The sequence below is a fragment of the Coturnix japonica genome, chromosome 1 (assembly GCF_001577835.2).
Source record: "Coturnix japonica isolate 7356 chromosome 1, Coturnix japonica 2.1, whole genome shotgun sequence".
NCBI classification, from domain to species: Eukaryota; Metazoa; Chordata; class Aves; order Galliformes; family Phasianidae; genus Coturnix; species Coturnix japonica.
In genome coordinates this window covers 161,821,091-161,827,879 of record NC_029516.1, presented here as the reverse complement: position 1 = coordinate 161,827,879, position 6,789 = coordinate 161,821,091, and the positions used below count along the sequence as shown (strand labels likewise).

The window sequence follows — 6,789 nt, the reverse complement described above, 5'->3', positions numbered from 1 at the left end:
TTGGTCCCAAAGCAGCAAAACCAGCTTCAAAAAGAAACAAATCAAATCTGACCCTATCCATCATATGTACCTGAGAGTTTAATTTAGGACACCTGGTTGAGGTAAAAAATAGATGCAGGCTCATGTGAGGTGTGAAGCCAACCCCCCCCCTCCTCCAGCCATGCCATACAAATGGCACAGTGTCACAGACCCAGTGATACTCCCTGCTGCTACTTGTAGTCTTCCTCCATGTTGGAAAAACCTTTACTGGCTAAATCTAATAATTTGGGGCCTTTTCATGAAAACAGCTTAGTTGCAAAATAAAGCAAATAATCTACACTTTTCTATTTGTTTCCAGTAAGTGAAGAATTGAAAAGAACAATTTTGATGTAATAGTAAATTCTAAGCTATGTTGGATATATGAAAGTAGCCTTCATCTTTTTCTCAAGGATATTTATTCTTTCTCTCAATCAGAGAGAAACTCAAAAACATGAGTGGGAAGAACCTTGTTAACTTCAGCAGATTTTGTAATAGGCTGCTTATTTAGTGCCTCTAAAGCTGGTTTCTAGAGAGTAAACGACTGAATGAATTCTGCTGCTGGGCAAGCATTCTGGAATTTTCAGTACATTTAACGGAACTTCCTTTGTTAATTTTATTTTATTTTATTTTTTCTTTTTGTCTGGGAGAAACCATGTGAACTCCTCACAATTTCTCTAAATACAAAGGTATTTTTTTCCCCAGCTTTTAAATAATCAGATGGCTGTAAGTCTAACCACGTTTTTGCCTTTGAACTTCTGTGGTGGTCTTTGTTTACCATATGGTTTGAGTGTCATAATCTATTTTCCAGGCCGTCAACTTTATGAGCAAAACACAATGATCTTCTTTTCATATTGTGTGAGAGTTTGCAGAGACCTCCACAGAGAAGCTTCTCTCCTCTCATCTCCACAATCTCAGACTAGATTTTACAAGGAACAGATGAACTCTTAGAACCTTCTGAGCTAAAACCACAAGCTTTCACTGCAGACTTTCTTCCCTGAGCAGCTCATTCACTATACAGCATCTAGACTTGCTAAAAATCAATGGTTTCTTTCTCAGAGTCCAACATTATCTGATTGTAATGACAGTTACAGATAGATAGATCTAATTCAGGGCTGGCACCGAGTTTAATCAATATTTTCACACTATTTTCCTCATAGAATGAAAGTGCAAGATATTAATCAAAGGCCTTATTTTCAGCTGTTCTATGAATTGCAACTTGGTTGCAATGAAATTGTTTGAGATTATCAAAAGTGCCAGCAGTGAAGGGTGACTAACCAATTAGTACAGCTATTTGGAAATTTATTCACTGTGGCTTGGGATAGACTCCACATCACTATATTAGGCAATATTTGAATTAGCCTCTCATACTCAGAAATTGCTTAGCTGACCTTTATTTCAGCTCCCAAGCAATCACAGCAGGAAATAGTCCTCTTTAACAAATATTAATGGAAGCTACTTCTAATCATATTCTATGCTACTTACTTTATATGCTTGTGAAAAAAATAAAAATAATAATTATCTTAATGACTCTAATTAGAAAGGCTTTAAGCAAAATAAAAAATGATCTCTCCAGTCCTGTCCTAAAGTACAGGTTCTTTGGATTGTCTAAACATACTGGTCCTGGCACTCAGTTTCGCAGACAGTGAGATCAGGTTTCAGAAATTGCATCTCATTTCTTATATCTATGTGTATACACCAAAGAAGGATTAATCTACTTATCCTCGGTGTTTATGAGTAGGGATATTTTTTCTCCAGGAAACTTCTCTCCCATATTTAGGTTACTACCAATGTTAAAAGAGTACCAACTGATGTCTGCAACCGAGAGCTACAGACCTTGCTAAGTTTCTTGTCTTCCTCTACAAGGGTATGAAGAGCCTCAAAGTATAGTTCTGCCGAGAGCTGAACAGTGCAGACTGACAGCAAGGGCAAAGCTGAGCCACATGACTAGTTCTTGCACTTCTTCTCTGTCTCAGGGGACTTACTGGTGTTAAGCCTTGTGTCTGGAAGCCTGTGGTGGCACCCAGTTCTGGTTGTTAGTTCCAACTTGCTGACCATCCTCAGAGTGCTTTGTTGAAACCAAGTCATTGTGCCTGCTTTGCAAGTCTGAGAGTCTACCATTCAGCTTACAGAAATTATCTGGCAGCTTAGACTCTACACAAAGCATTTCAAATCCCCTTGGTGTCCCACAGTCATAGAGCTTGATTTGAGGCAATGCAACCTCAATAATTCAGGAATTTGCATATAACAACTGGTCTGAAACTATTCCAAAGCATTTATCTCAGCAGTCCTTCCTGCACCACTTCTGTATATTTTCCTTAAGAGCACTATTGCAAAGGACGCTTTTATGGTAGGTTATTCACAGGGTCAGAATTCTGGATTCCACTCAAGCGTCTGGATACACAATTTACAATTCAGTGCTTAAACTGTGAGGGTCAGGCTACTCAAGCATTCCTATAAATTTCCTGGAACCAGGTCTACCCTCATCTTGTCTTTTTTGTTGATGTTTCAATGGAGGAGGAATTTCTTAAATGCTGATTTGTAGTTGATTAATTTGACAGCTTCCCCTCCTAGTGTAAAATCTTCCTGAACAGCATAAATTCTTATTTTTTTCCTTCCCGATGGAAACACTACTACTTTCAGGCAAAAAGATGGGATCTGAGAATCACCCCCTTTTTCTTTTCATTTTCAGGAGCGGAGGGGAGTTTGGTATGGTTTTCCATACATATATGCATTTTAGCCTCAGTATAATGAATTTACACACACTTTAAATAAAATCGATTATATGATACAATCTGGCAATTTATTTACTCAGAGTTAAAGCACCCACACAGAACTGAACATTCACATAAACTTCTTTAAGATATATAGATTTGCATAGATCGATGTTTGAGTTACATTTCGTAAAGACATAAAATGGACGAAATTAAAGAAGAACATATACTGCCTTCCTAAATACAGCATACAGCAAAAAGTTCCTAGGACAGTCTTCCTTGCATGTTTATCTTCCATGACTACAAATAAAGAAAAATTATTTCTGTTCTAAGTCTTACAGTGGGAAGATGATTCTGATGAAGTGTATTGAACTGTCTTTACCTTGTTTAGCTCCATTTATTAATTGGCAAAATTAGGAAAAGTTAATTAATGGCTTCCCAAATGGATTATCAGAATCCTCTGGGATTACTGATCTCTTCCTCTTTGTGAATGAGTGTTGGTCACTTCACTAACTGGTATCTGGTTTCACAAAATACATCAACTCATTAGTTATCGTATGAATTATTATGGCATTAATTAGAAATCAATAGTCTGCTTATAAAATACACAATATAAGTGTATGATTTTGCTACTGTAATGCTCCAAGTCAGTCTAATTGGTCCTATATGTTAGTGGCTTTGAATTTCACCCACTGTTTTTGTTCATACTAGAGATAAACTTGACTATGCCTGATTCTAATTTATTTCATGTTATACGTCGTGGAAGTTCATGTACTGGTGCTTTTCCTTCAAGAAGAAAGAAGGGTTATAAAAGATTTAGCCCTGATTTTGTATTTAATGCATTGTATATCACACAAAATTCTGCATGGTGTCTATCACTGACTTCTAAAACCTCTATTTCTTACACACCTAAGCAGAAGTGTTACTGTGTCTGCACTCTGATCAGGACATCATAGAATTAGGCTCAGTGTTAGGATTGTGCCATCACTAGGGAAAGGCCACAGGCTTTGCACAGACCTAACAAAACGGAGCTCAGGATTTGTGTGGAGTTGAATTTATTAACTTAAACAATAACTTTTACCTTTAGTTTAGCTGTGCGGAACTGTGCAGTGTAACATCCACTGTTACATAACTGACAGTGATCTAACCGAAAGTTATCCCATGATCCTGAAATGAAAATGTCAGACAGTGGAGAAAGGAGGCCCAGAACTGGATTCCCAAAACACAGTGGCTATGGGAGTGTACACTCATGGAGGCAGATGACACAGGTTTCAGGAGTAAAAGGAAATAGAAAAACAAGAATAAATCAGTTTGCTTGGATGTGACTTCTAACACTTTAATTAGACTGATTTTTGTGTCCATATATAAGCTGTGTTTCCCTTTTGTCCATGGCTAAGTTCTCTGCCCAATAATACACCTTATGAAAGCACAAATGTTGAACTGTGAAAAGAAAAAGCTTTTTTAAAGGATTGTCAGAAACAAAAGTTTAAAACATCTGAAAAGGTTCTCAGAGAGTAAATCCACTTACCTGCCTGTATATAGATAAATACACAACCAGTAGGAAAAAGAACTATTGAAATACTCTGAGGTGATTATGGAAATTCATGGTGTTTTAATTAAAAAAAAAAAAAAAAAAAAAAGATAATGACAGATATAAATACATAATTTTAATTATGAAAAAGTAAAATGAGTTCCATGTAACAGCATAAAAATTCAAAATTTTGCAGGTTTTAATTTACTGTTACGGCTGAGGGGCAATTCATGCTGGTGAAGTGGCAATGACCTCACCCAGCTCCATGCAAAACAACCCTTGGCAGCTTTCTGCCCTAATCACATAAGGAGGTGGGATACAGGCTGACCATCTTTGCCTAAGCTCAGGTGTTGGATGTATTACTTAGCATGTGACAGTGGGAAATATCTGTATCCCACACTTGCTTGACGTTTTGGACGTTGTGTTGAGGGACATGGTTTTGTGGGAGCTATTGGTAATAGGTGAACGGTTGGACTGGATGATCTTTTAGGTCTTTTCCAGTCTTGGTGATTCTATGATTCTATGAAGTCCTAAGGTATTATGTTTAAATACTATTAATAGAATTAATTTAGATGCATTATATTAGCATCAGATGAATATTATTATTCAAGGCTGAAACAAATAATTAAAAAGTAATTAATCTTTCTTCTACGCTGAACAGGAGGCTGAAAAATATGATTTCCCTTCAGTATGGAAAACATGACAATTTTATTCAATTTAGGATAAAATAAATAAATTACATAAACCTATAGCTGGATTTGTCAGTCTACTAAAGGAACAGGGAATGTTTTATTCTCCTTTTCCTTCCTGGCCACATGGTTAACAAGGACTGGTCTAGGACCAGATTCTTCAACTTCCATGAGTTGCACCAGAAGTTTTACCAGTGCTGTTCAGTGCTTTCATCCTACAATACTCAGTGATTCAAAGCAACCAGTGCTCTGCAGTTCTTCTGTCAAAAGACCTGTGTCAAGAGAACAAGGTGTTTTCAAAAGAGCTAAGCTTTTATGGCCAGCAGATTCAGAGCCCACTTTTGTAAAAGGCAGTCTTACACTGCTGAGATCTTCCCCAGCAAGTGTAACTGCGAGCAAGTATGCCTCAGGTTCACTACTGCTGCTAAGCAACACCATATCCTATTTATTTAGGCTCCCCTTCTTACACAGGCAGATTATGGGCTCATACGGAAGTGTTTGAAAACAATAATAGGCATTCTGATGTACGATTATCATCTGAACGCTGATGACACTTTGTAATGCATAATTTATACTGTAAAACGAAAGCTGATAAGTATTAGACACGTTTGCACAAAGTACGTTATCGGAATTTTCATCACGGAGCATGGTAGACACAAATGCATTATGATAAATGCCAGTAATTAAATGGAATTCTGTTATTTTCATACTGATTGTGGAATTATCTACTTTGTGGAATATTGCTTCTTAGATAATAAAAACAATAAATGAGTAAATGGCAGCCCAAAATGATAAATTTAAACATTTAAAGGCATGTAAGGTCAGCTCTAAAGACATTACCGTTTGTAAGGAATTGCCTCATTTGTACACAGCAAATTATATACCCATGCCAATTCTACTTAAGAAAAGTTATATACAGGCACATCAGATTATTACTTGTTTATTTAGATAGTACTGCTATATTATGTTAAAATACCCTTGATCACCCTCAGAAGCTCTGAATAATTTTGCTCTATGGAATATCTTGTAATAACAGCCCTCCCTAGCTCCCATCAGTGGTGCTGTTTCCTGACTTCTCCCAATCTGTTCTCATCCTTGCAAACGCTCCTGAAGTTATAGTTTGGAATAGCCTTTCTGAGTAGCTCTATCTACATTCATTTTATTTTCTCAAATACTTTCTGTAAAAACCTTGTAGAATCTTGAACAATAACTGCCTCTCTTTTGAACACATTTTCTTGCTGTTTCTACTCCCTTTACCTCTAACCGTGCACTTAGCTTGTTACTTGCACTGAAAGCTCTCTGAACTGAACTTTGATCATGCAGTCTTTTGCAATAACATAACCACAACATCATTCACTTTTCCACTACCTTCCTTTTTTTGAAAGCTGAAATCAAAATTTGTAGTATTCTGGAAGATAAAATCAGACATGATGATCACTTTAGGTGAAAGTTTGGCCACACTGAAAGAATCCGACTTTGATCACCAACCCAGTGGTTTCAAGATATATTCTCATATTATACCAAAATGTCACCTGATACTGCATGGCCCCTCCATGACTGCTTTGTAAATTGTTTTTTGCTTGCAAGCAGCCTTGGGAATCTTTAAAGACTCCTAAAGACTGTTTTCAACAGAATCATGCAGTCCAATAATAATACAATGCTGAACTGTTAAATCAGTATATGTTTTCTATGGATTCACAACAAAATCAATATCCAAAACCACACAGTTGTAAACTTTGTGTGAAGAACTAAAGTACAATCTTGTCTTTTTGTCTTTTACTTTATTTTCACAGTGTCTACCACAAAAAAAAATAACAGTCTCCCATCATTGGAAGTTGCT

The 6,789-nt window shown here is 36.7% G+C and overlaps 1 protein-coding gene across 1 annotated transcript in view; it reads right to left on the bottom strand.

Annotated features, from left to right (window-relative positions):
• The window catches only part of GUCY1A2 (guanylate cyclase 1 soluble subunit alpha 2), a 155,857-nt gene that overhangs the window by 18,681 nt on the left and 130,387 nt on the right, over positions 1 to 6,789 (bottom strand). The window lies entirely within an intron of this gene.